This window comes from Columba livia, chromosome 7 (assembly GCF_036013475.1).
Source record: "Columba livia isolate bColLiv1 breed racing homer chromosome 7, bColLiv1.pat.W.v2, whole genome shotgun sequence".
In the NCBI taxonomy this organism is placed as follows: Eukaryota; Metazoa; Chordata; class Aves; order Columbiformes; family Columbidae; genus Columba; species Columba livia.
Genome location: NC_088608.1, coordinates 17,987,649 through 17,999,659, shown reverse-complemented (window position 1 = coordinate 17,999,659; position 12,011 = coordinate 17,987,649). Strand labels below are relative to the sequence as shown.

General features: G+C 39.8%; 1 protein-coding gene and 1 long non-coding RNA gene across 8 annotated transcripts in view; one reads left to right on the top strand and one right to left on the bottom strand.

Moving 5' to 3' along the window:
* The window catches only part of PSMD14 (proteasome 26S subunit, non-ATPase 14), a 47,185-nt gene extending 40,621 nt beyond the window's left edge, over window positions 1-6,564 (bottom strand). Inside the window, exons 1-5 of one of the 7 annotated variants that reach the window (XM_065069661.1) lie at window positions 6,230-6,309; window positions 5,202-5,326; window positions 3,504-3,620; window positions 2,718-2,803; window positions 1,121-1,208 (exon numbers count right to left, since the gene is read on the bottom strand). The gene's annotated coding sequence lies outside the window, so the exon portion shown is untranslated. Of the gene's footprint in view, window positions 1-1,120; window positions 1,209-2,717; window positions 2,804-3,503; window positions 3,621-4,364; window positions 4,420-5,201; window positions 5,327-6,229 lie in introns of all 7 variants that reach the window. The other 6 variants (XM_065069660.1, XM_065069659.1, XM_005498621.3 and 3 more) reach the window with 6 other exon arrangements.
* A 131-nt stretch (window positions 6,565-6,695) lies between these two features.
* Window positions 6,696-12,011, top strand: part of LOC135579909 (uncharacterized) — a 28,656-nt gene continuing 23,340 nt past the window's right edge. The window contains exons 1-2 of the long non-coding RNA XR_010473837.1: window positions 6,696-6,911; window positions 7,569-7,651. This is a non-coding gene — a long non-coding RNA (uncharacterized LOC135579909). The remainder of the gene's footprint in view (window positions 6,912-7,568; window positions 7,652-12,011) is intronic.

Genomic DNA, 12,011 nt, shown 5'->3' with positions numbered 1-12,011 from the left:
CCTGCACACAAATTGTATATGCTTTTCTATCCTGACCTACAATAAACTCCATATCTAGTTGTAGGATTTCCACTGAAAGGTTAAGTTGCTGTTTAAAGCTGTTATGTAAGCACGTGGTAAATGGCTTCAATAAAACAGTCACGAGTATAAATTTATGCCAACTACATTTCACTTTACCCCTCCTGTGGTAGATACTCCTCCATTGAAACCTACAATGATTCATCTTTTATGACACTAACAAGGGCTGAAGAGTAGCTGAGAATCAGACTTGAGCTACTAAAATTACTATTTAAATCAATCATGATTGTATGTTTATTTTAAGAAACCCTTAGTATCTATAACTGGTAACCATAAAACTGCTTTTTCCTACAATCACAGCAACTTCCATAAGCTGATGAGGTGTATTATGTACATTTAATATTGAATAACACATCTTATATTTCACTTTAGCAAGTGAAATGCAATAGCTATTTCTAGTTCATTCATATTTTATTTACATGATTTATTCCAGTTTCTAACCCAACAGAAAAGTGCATCATTTGTAGAAGCAGATTTTGCTGCATTGAATTTGGATTAGACTAATTAGTTTTACAAACTGATTATTTATCAGCATAACTCTGCAGGTTTTGGAACAACAAAATCTCATTGTCTTACAGAACTGAAGGGATGTAATGTTTCCAACTTAACTATCACAGACCAGTTGCTGAACTGAAGATGTTCAGATTCTCAATACAGTGAGTGGTGTAGAGAGAAAATCTCCACAAACCAGTTTTAGATGCAAATTATTTCACTAGCTCTGTGGCTTGACTTTGCTTAGAGTTTTGGCAACTGATACTTTACTTTCTTATTTGTAACTGAAGTCGTTTTAGCAAGTTATAGTATATTTAGACCTACACATATTTGTTTACTCTGTATAAACATCTGAAGAATTTAGGTTAGCAATTCAAATTGAAACCAATTTTAATTTCTATTAATCTACTGTGCTCAAATATTGTTTCAGCCATAAATTCCATTTATGAAATAATGCTCTTGTAAACCTTAAACCAGCTTGAGCAAAATTTTTAGACCTTAATAAAGATAACTTTAGCATTTACAAATAAAGTAAATATGCATTTCTAACCTGGTACTCAGCAAGACGTGATTGCAGAACAAACTCAAGAGCAGCTCCCACTTTATGACTATAAAGACGATGCCAGCGGGTTTCTTTCCTACAGAAGGAAACAGAAATGAGAAGAACAGAAAATCAGTAACATTTAGAAACGGTAGTACACTTAAAAAAATATATAATCCCTAAAAGCAGTACATGCTGTGTCTCACCCAAGTATCTGTAACACTGAAAGGAGTTTCCAAGTTTCTCAAAATTACTTGGAAAAGTATATTAATGATCCATTTAAGCAACTTACACCTAATCAATAATTTAAAATGCTGTTAGAAACTGAAATGGTCCTTTATTAGTATTTTAGAAGAATTTCGTGGTAGCTGGGATGACCAAAGCACAAAGGTAAAGAGGAGCCTACAGGTACAGAGAGCTTTCTCATTTATTTCTGGAAGAGCAGTCAGTGTGACTGGAGTGGACACAGGGCCTCTAGGTTTGCTTGAATTCAGGTTAAGAAAGGCTACTCCACATCCAGTTTAGGAGTCAAAAGTCATGTCCTCCTCTTCCCCCCAGAGAACACTGCCCACTAGGTGCATCTACTCAGTCATTTGTCATGCAGTGTTTTAAAACAGATCTGTGGCCATTATTTGACATACATTTTTTTTAAATGTCAGTGTTAACATAAGGAACAGTGGGGAATCTGCTGCTGCTGACCAGCTTGACATGGCTTTCTCAGTACTGCCAGGACAGCCATTTCTGCAGCCATGCAGCAAACCGATAGACTAACAAAAATGTCGGGTTTAACGCTCTTGACTTCTCTGAGAGGATTCACACTGAACCCCAGAAACAGTTGTCTTGGCGTAACAGAAAAAGCGGTCTTGAAGAGCTGATTGTTTCTAAAGCTAACACAGACTACAGAAGAAATTCATGCCAAATAATTTTTTCAGCTAAAACTGACCAAAGAATGTCTTGTTTTGTCTGTTTGAAATTTTTTTGGTTGGTTAGGGTTGGGTTTTTTTTTTTTTAGTAGCTGAGGTCACTTAGAGACTGCTCTGAACCTCATCTCAAGGAAGTACAAAAGCAGAGGAAGATGTGTTAATCCTCCTGGAAAGCTAAAGGAGAAAGAACAAGTCAAGAATTTCTCAGTGTTGGCAGGCTGGGGTGGAACTCCACTAATAAATTGAAAGAAAAGTTGCTACATTTCTGCCAGCTTTGCACAAGGAAATGATCCAGGAGAGATCAGATGAGATGGGACCACAACAGCCAGCAGTTATATAGCACAGGCTGCAACAGAACTGCAAGAAGTTCAGAAGAAGCTTGAGACTTTCAACCCAATTCACTTTTAGCCAGCTGGCCCCCACAGGGGTGCTGCATTCCATTCCCCACATCCTACACAGATATTAAAGAAACAGATCTCTGTGAGCTTGGTTGGTTCCCTGGGGGAGGTACACAACATAGTAACCTACAGTCGAGATGTTTTTTCTCCTCTCTGCTGCAAAGTACAAAAGGCTAGTTTTGATTACACACCTGTTTCCCCCCTGCCCCCTATACACACACATATATATGCTTATATATAAAAAAACCACAGAGAAGTAAACAAACAGTTCACAGTAAATCTTACCTCCACTTCTTCCAAAGTCAGTAAAAGTTATTTTGATAATATTTCCTCCTGCCTGCAAGCGTTAGCAGTCTCTGTTTAAAGAGAAGCTTTAATAAAGTGAGTACATGTATCAAATAATACCATATCAGAAAACAGCAGAAGGCCAGTTTTAATCACAATAAACTTGCATTTTGGTGCACTGCAGGATTTGGATGAAACACACTCATCATTGTGATCAATGTGGTCATTGATGGCTTACAAAAAAAAAAAAAAAGTTAAAGTAGCTTCTCTGCTTGTGTATGTCCATGATCAAAACACCTCAAGTAAAAAACCTTGGTCATCAGATGGTATTTTTAAAAAATAAACCTTCATTACTGCAATTTTCTTTTAACTGTCATGACCTCAAAAGGGAAAAGTCTATGGTTATTAATAATGCCATGGAAGTATACACAGAGCATTTCAAAAACTGATCTGAAAACAGAAATGTTTTAAAACCCCATGTCTAGAATTTGCTTGTAATACCACTGTTAGATACTTGTAAGAATTGGCAGGAGTTGTCCATCTGGAGAGCCCTGGTTCACCATTCAGTTATTGGTTACTACTTTCAAGTCACTTAAATATTAAAAGTCAGCATTTAAGTCAATAATGAAAACATTTTTCCTTCAGTAACATAAGGATGGAATTCTATAAGTGCATTATGCACAAATGTATATATACAAACAGGTATGAACCAAGAGTTACTGTGCTTACAGGTAGCGTGTTTCAGCACCTATTTGGAAATTGACTTGAAACATATTCTTAACTTACTGTATCTCTTTGCATGAGACACAGGAATTTCACACTACAGTGCACGACTTTTATCTCGCATTAACGCTCCACGATGTGATCCCTCAACACAAGAGCGTTCTCCTGGGCTGACAACTTCTGAATTGGTTAAAAAAAAAAAAAATCTCAACATTAGCTTCAACATACATGGGAGAAAAAACATTAGATATTAGACTGCCCTGTTAGTGGAGAGAGTGTCAGGCTAGACTCAGGTGACATTAATTTATGCCACACTTTGTACACTGACTGACTTCATGCAAATCAATTCATCTTTGGTAACTCAGTTTCTCCACTTGAGACTACTCATTAAGCTTTGCACAAGCACTTCCAGATCTCCTGTTAAATTCCGCATAGCAGATGGATTAACAATTTTATTAACAGCAACTTAAAAAAAAAAAAAAAAGTGGTTTAAGGTTTTTGCTGCAACTGTAACAATTTCAGCTTCACTAGAGATGATAAATGGCTACAAAGGTAAATGAGTTGAGGAACTGCATCTTGCAGAGAAACATTATTTCACAGAGAAAAGAACAAAAACTCACTGCAGGTAAAGGCACTAAACACTGAATTAAATAAACTTGACCAGAACAGAGAATTCACATGTAACAATATGTGTGTGTGGGAAGTCTAACTTCCTATAGATTTTGTACAAAAGGAGGGAAAAAAAAAAAAAGGTACCATCAATTCTCAGTAATCTGTTCATTAAAGATAAAAATTAACCATGCCACAAACCAATGCAGTCTCAGTAGTGCAAGTCCAGAGCTACATTACTATTTTGATTCCATAATGTGCCCAGGTCTGTAAACCGGATGTTTCTGGACTGTACAGACCTGAATCTCAACACACCTGAGCTGGACCAGAAGGCAGGCAGGTGAGCTTCTCAGACTCTGCTTCGTGGTTTCTAGAAGCACAGAAAACCTAATTCTACTATATTCGTTGCTGAGCTGGAGTTACTGAAGTAATCCAGACCCAAGCAGACTACTCTAAAGCTACTTTAGTACACCCACACTGAACTTAAAGGTAAGGGAAGATTCATTAACAAATCACACCACCACAGAAATCCACAAAATTAATTTTGATTTTATTCTATAAAGTAACGAGCTTCTCTGGAATCTGCAGAAGGCAGGGGTGGGGGGCAGACACACAACCATTGCAAAACAGTCCCCTACCACCAACTCAAGTAAGTAGTCAACACATAAATTTTCTATTATTCAAGGTATCCTACCTACCTGTCCTTTCCCATCATTCTAGATGTTTGGAGATAGTTGTAGTTACTATTAGTATACATCCCCTAATGCCCACCAATTTCTATTTAGGTATTATTTAGTGTTAATTTTGAAGTATGCCCTAACTTCTCTGGTTTTTAGCCAAAGATATCAAATTAATATCCTTGATACAGCATGTTTCAACAGTGAATGGAACACATTTTTTCATTAAGCCACAGGCAAACCTAGCCGCTCAAAGTCACACTATGTGAGTCAGAAGCAATTCACTGCAAGACAATTTCTGGATTTCTTCACAAACACAGATCTTTTCCTAACGCCCTAACAGATCTTTTCATAACATAAGCTCACAAACAGTGCTCTTCTCATCAGAATCTTCCAAGTGTATTCCCTATATCTGAGGCATAGAGTATATACCTTGGACTCACAGAGGCTGAAGGCTTTTAAGATTTACACAAACCTGTCAGACGTTTCAGCTTGCCTAGTACCTTTCCAGGGACATACAGCTTTCAAATATGTTTGCATAAAAATTTCTGAAGAAAGTCAATCTCAATCCTTGTTGTTTTTCTGGTTTCCTACAGTGTACTGGAAACAAGTACAACTTTAAGAGATTACATCAGCACACACTGAGATTTGTCAACAAGTCTACAAGTATCTAACTACGTCACTCAAGTATCGTTTTCAGAACAAAGTTAAGTTTGCTGCATACTAGAAACAGCACTGTTAATGCTGATTATAGTTCCTTTTCTACTTAATTTATCTTTCCTGACATGGATTTTATATTTCTTTTCCTTCATGCATCCCAGCCAGTAATTCACCCTTACTTCCCCCTCGCTCTGTAAGTCCGGCCGGACACCGCTGGGGACCGGCACAACGCTGTGCAATAGAGTTTCAATCCGTGCAGTCCCTCTGATGGGAAACGGAGTACTGCTGCTGCTGCCGCAGAACAAACTCGCACTGGAGGCACCACCGGCGAGACTCGGCGTTCCGAAACCCCAGCCAGCGGCTGCAGCCCCGGCGCCGCCGAACCCAAGCGCGGCGGCCGCTCTCGGCCAGAGAGTAGCCAGGCCCGGCGCGGGTGTGTGGGGCGCCGAGGCTCAGCGGCCCACTCCAGCGGCGGGGCCGCCCGCGCCGCTCCCCAGGGCCCAGCTGCCTCCCGCCGCTCGTTTACAGCCGCCCCGGCACCGCCGTTGCCCCAAAGCGCCCAAACTTTCTTTGCGTGCGACCAGCACAAACGCAGGCACCGCCAACCCCACGGAACCCAGTGTGCTCGCCATCCGGACCGGTGCCCCACGGGCAGAAAACCGCCCCCAGGGCCAATGGGGAGAGGAAGGCGCCGCTCTCGTCCCCACCGCCCGCCTCCCTGCCCAACGCTCGGGCCCGTTCCCGTGGGCCCCGCTCCCGCCGCCACGCAGAGGCCGCCCCGCGCCGCAGCGAGTCCCCCCGGGGATCCCTGCGACGAGGATGCCGGTCCCGCTGGGCCCTCACCTCCGCGCAGACCCTCCCCGGCCGCGCCACCTCCGCCCGGGCCACCGTGAATCAGCCGGATTTCATTCAAACCGAGTCCGCCCAGGCCTCCGCAAGGACTTCCCGGTTCAAAGGGCACGTGTCGGGGGCTTCCGGTCTCGTAGCCGAGGAAGGGGGGGGGGCAGAGCTGGGAGCTATGGCAACGCAGCCCGCCTGGTAACAGCGCGTGCCGCTAGCGGACCTCGCGCTTGGCGCTCGCGGCCGGCAGCAGCTGCGGCCGTTAAACCGTCCTCGTGCGCCAGCCGTTAAACCGTCCTCCTGACCCGGCCGCTGCCTCCGCTGCAGCCGTCGGCCTTCCTCTGAGAGGCGGGGCAAGCAAGGAGGCCACGGGTGTCCCGGCGCTCCCGAGACAGCCAGCCATAGGAACGGCGCGGCTGAAGGGAGGGTTGTGGCCGACCGAAGCCTGAAGCTACAGAGAGTCTGGCGGCCGTAGTGAGAAGGGGCCTGAGAAAGCCCTGAGGCAACGGGATGTTGTGGTGGCACCCGCGTTGTCCATAGTGCTTGCTGGATTGTACACTAACATCCACAGCTATCACAGTTACTTGGAGCTTTGGAGAGCAGAGACCTCCAGAGGGGCATGGTCTCTAAGTGAAAGTGGCACATGCTGAACCGAAGTGTTTAAACTGCTTTCCTGTGAAGTGCTGTGAGTTAACTTTGCCTGTAGTGCAGAATCAAATAGCAGCCAAATGGCACCTGTGCACAAACAACAATAGCACGGCAGATCCAACAAACGTGTCATCAAATCAATAAAGGCCAATCCCTAACATTCTGTGATTCTGTGAATGACTACTGTAATAGGAACAGTACCACGTGTACTCCACTCAAAAACAGTATTACAGAAAATAAGAGGATTTAGAGTAATAAGAATGGTCATATATACAAAACCAGCATAAGCAGAAATGGAAAAGAGTGAGGATTTTTGCCATACAAAAAAAGCAATTAGGAGATAATCAGATAGAATCATGCATGCTGATGAATAATACAAAGAAGCAAACAGGAATTTCTGTTACGGTAACACAGGATCAAAAACTCTTTTAAAATACTACAGGATAATACGAGGCTGAGGAAATACTTTTTTGGATAGTATGTGAACATGTGGTGGAACTCGGTGCCTCAGGAACTTATTATAGCTAAAGCAATACAATTTTTTAAAAGTTCATTTATATCCAGTTGCTGAAATATTCAAAATACTTTAGACAGTATTGGACAAATTAAGCATCTATAAAAGCAATTTATTAGGACTGTGTATAAAGTTTCTGCCATGAATGACCAAGAAGAGGATTATGATTTTTTTTTGAAGGCTCCTTTAAGGACTGAGAATGTATTAGTAGAGATGGTCAGCATTTCCTGCTCACAGACAACTACATGGAAGCAGGTGAAAAGGTACTGTGTTATAAATTATGCTGAAATAACTTCAGATAGATATAGTCACCCCTTCGGTGATACTTCAGCAGACTCAGAAGTCTTAGGTTTTTATACCATATTGTGTAAAATGAATCTAAATTAATTACTATGATACCTACTATTATGCCTTTTAAGAAAGGCAGTCATTTTGAAAAACATCATTATTCCTATAATAATTTCTTCTGTACCTTCTCAGATCTTTACTAGGCTGAGGGAATTGCAAAAGTTAAAATTTCCAAATGATTCTTAGAAAGATAAAGGCTTAAAATGTAGTTCATATTGTGGATCAGTCATTTCTTGTTCATGTTACACATGCAAAACCTATTAGTGCAGTTTATTGCTGCACCCACAGCCAAATTATCCAGAAAAAAAGAGTAAATATGTATGTGTGTCTGTGCATGTGTGTTTATCTATGTATTTTGCCTCATACAAATGAAAATTTTCACCCAGCTTCCAACAGGGTGTTATGGTCTTTCCTGTTTAAACCTGGCAAAACTTGACTCTTACAGTCTTGAGACCATATTTTCAGAGTTTTGCATATTTTACTATTCTCAAAAGTCATTAAAATAATTATGGAGTCAAAAGGGGTATTTTTTGAGATTACATTAATGAGCTGAAGTATTAATTTGGCGAACTGAAATGCATTATGTATTTTCCTGATTTGTACCATGTTTTTGAGAGCAATTCTTTTATTCCTCCATGTTCACTGAAGTTCTGACACCTTAATGAGAAATACTCCTTGTATTATGATTCTCACTCCACAGTCATGTGTTTTTAAGGAATTCTGCACTTTTTTCAAAAAAAAACAAAACAAAAAATATTTATGAAAAGTGTGTCTTCCTCTGGGATAATGTGTGTAGTAAGGAAAAGCAACACAGTTAGATCTTTGTAATTTACCTATACCTGCTGACTTAAATGAGCTATGTCATTTCAAACCACATGAAGACTTGGCCCTTCTCCTTTGAAATACAAAGTGAAACAGACTTTCATTGTTATTCCTAATTACATTTCAAGTCACAGTATTGACTTTTTAAATATATACATTTATTGAAATTTTATAAATAAATGTAGCTACAGAAGAAGAAAAAAGGAGAAAATAGGAGAAATATTTACATTAGAAAGTATAGTGAATTAATTGGATATATAAAGGCAGTATCATAGTTGGTACTTATGACAGATGGTATTTTATATTTTGATATAAAAAAGATATATTCTTAATCATATATGTCAAAGAAAAGAGACCATATGTTGTTAAACACTTCCAAATTGTCATTTAATCTGAAGGGCACTCTCCTGCATGCTACTGAATCCCTCATTGTTTCGGTCTAATCAGCACGAATCCATAGAAGATTTTTATTTATTGTTTTGCTGTAATGCAGTGCTGAACGAAACTGTTCAAGATTTGCTCCCTTTTTATTACTTGGATGGGTGTGATAAGTCATAAAATCTTATTTTGATTGGATTCTTACATTCTTCCAGTTTTCCCCATACTGACCTATCCTTGCTTGTAGTAAAGCAACCAACTGGGATCAGACTTGCTAAGAGATCACAGCTTTTTTCCTTACTCCTGGCATATCTGTGTATGATTTTCCCCAAGTTTGTTGTGATTTGGTTAAAGCAGCAATATTTCTGCAGCCCTGTAGTGAATGAATTTAGTTTTACAGAGCTGAGTGACGAAATTGAAGAGTTGTATGTAGAACATGAGGAGTACACTGAGAGATTGACCACAATTTTCTTGCAAATCATACATATAGACAAACAGAATACTGTTTTTGCTAGGACAGGAGGAAGTCTCCAGGACTTTGTTATAATATTTTAAAAAAAGGAAAAAAAAAAAGAAAAGTAAGATAGAATTTTGGAAAGCCTGGGGTTGGAATACATGATGCACTGTGGATTGGACAAAACATTGGTTGTGAATGGTTATATTTTCTATGTTTAAGAATATAGAACAGAGCATAGGGAATGAATATACACTGGGGAGTACAAGAGTTGATGTCATCCTTGTGAGGGGCTAAAAGAGTCAGAAGAAGCACACTATTGAGATTTTATTTTTTTTTTTTCCTTAGAACTATGTTTGGTAGTCAAACACTGAAAAAGTAATAGAGGAATGGTGGTTTCTTAAACTGCAGCCTTTCACCCTGGGAATGGACTGGAGCTCTGTCTTGGCAAACCTGTATATGGAGAAATGGTTTCTTCTGTCATACTTGGCAAGCACTCAAAACAGTTAGAAGTGCTTACAATGGCCTCTGTGACATCCCCAACAGCTTGTAAAATGCCTGATCAACTCTTTACTGCATGCAGACTAATAACAGGTCTTGTCACAGAAAATGAATAAAATTTTGCAAGATTAGTTAAAGATAGTATATGAGAGTGAGATTACTTTTTTTAGTCTTCTTAACAATTCTACAGTCAGCTGCAGAAGGCTGTTAGAGGTTTGAAAGAAGCTTCATTAATCATGAAGCATATGATTATTGAAAACCTGCAAACAAAACTATTTTCATCTCTTCCAGAACATAGACCTGCCCATTAAAGTATGGCAAGTATAAACCCAGATTAATTTGGGTGAGAAGAATGATAACAATATATTTGGATATAATCCATCCCAGTTTAGAAGGGAGAGCAAACATTCCCTACAGTGAGCCATAATAACCTCCTTCCCACCAAGCGGAGCCAAAAGATCTTGTTTATATTGAAATCTTCAATATTCAGCAGCCAGTAGAAGTTTCATATATAGTCCTAAAGGAAACTGGACTTTTGTCTTTTTATGTTTATTTAAAGTGGTGGCTGAGTTGTGAGAACTATCTACAAACCATCTGGAGAAGACAAGGCCAAGAAAAAATGAGTCTTGCTGGAAATGCTTGTGTTGGGGGTGTCTGTGGAAAATTTTTCTGAGGAAACAGAGAAGTGGGTTTGTGTCCCTGGCAATTGCAAAGGTGCTACTCCGTGAGAGACAGATTATTTAAATAACTTAGTAGAAGACTGTACGTTGAAGACTGTAAATTGAGAGAAAGGTGGTATGTAAAGTGGACATACTGTAGGGGTTTCTTTTCTGAATTCCTGTGGGATGGAATGATGTTCCACCTAATTATTTTTTCTTTCTTTATTCAGTGGGAGTTTTCCCTCTTATTTGTGATGCAATAAAAATAAACTTTACACTTCTTTTAGTACTTAAGGTATTTCTGCTGTTGGACTGAAACATTCCTTTACAAAAGTGCTGTGTAACTGGCATAGTGCTTTTCACTAACATCAGGTAGCGAGAGCCAAGAGATAAAGACAATTTCAGTCACTTCTGTGGCTATGTCTATGTTAGGCAGTAGTACAGACTAGTAGGAAGAAATCTATAGGGCTAAATAGACAACCACACTATATTCCTTTCAGCATTTTTTACTTTGGGTAGCTCTGAGACCAGTTAAGTGAGTGCCCATTTGCAGTGAACTGTATTAAGCATGTTGCTGGTCTGCGGTTTTTCATATGAAAGAATCCACTTCCAGCACTCCCAGACAGCTTCACAGGATAAAGCAAAGCACCAAAGTGCACCAAAACAGAGAGTTTTGCTTTAAAGGCACACTCTGGATCCAAACTTAAACATCTTTGTAGATGCATATGTCATCATTTTTTTGGTGGCAAGAACTAAACCACAGCATGTAAAGAAAACATGGCAGAAAGCTGGAGAAGAGTGAAATAAAATTGAAGAAGGTGAAGTCCTCCACATTGCTACACATGGCATCCCAAAGCACTGGGTATATACAATATGTTCCATGGAGAGCCTGAGGGACCTGTAAACTGCTAGATAAAACCCATTCAGTGAATATTTTGATCCTCACAAGAATGTCACTTGGGAAAGGCACATTTTTTACAAGAAACCAGCTGCCAGATGAGACCATTGACCATTGTTAAGATCTTTAAAATAAAGCCAAGTAATGTGAATTGGAGCAGTTAACAGATGGATGAATTACTTGTGATATAAGTGATAACCAAGTCAAAGCAAGGTGAGAAAAGGACTTGACATTGCAAAGAACAGCGGATATTTGCAGGGCTAGTAAAGACTGCTTCCCAAATAAAAGTGTTAGCTGGTGGTGAAAGAACCGGAGTGTATCTAATTAAAAATGCATGCCAAAGCATAAAAAGAGAATACAAGGATAAACAAATGGCAGAGACCAGACTTGTTTTCAATAGATGTAAATCAATCACAACATGGTGAAAAGGTCCCGCACAAGAGGTTCAGTGTCCTGTATACAATGAAAGCAGCCATTTTGCAAAAAATAGATTGCTTTCAACTCAACTTGTAAAGATATGCTAGAGAAAAGCTATCCACAGCTATACTACTGGAGGACATAAC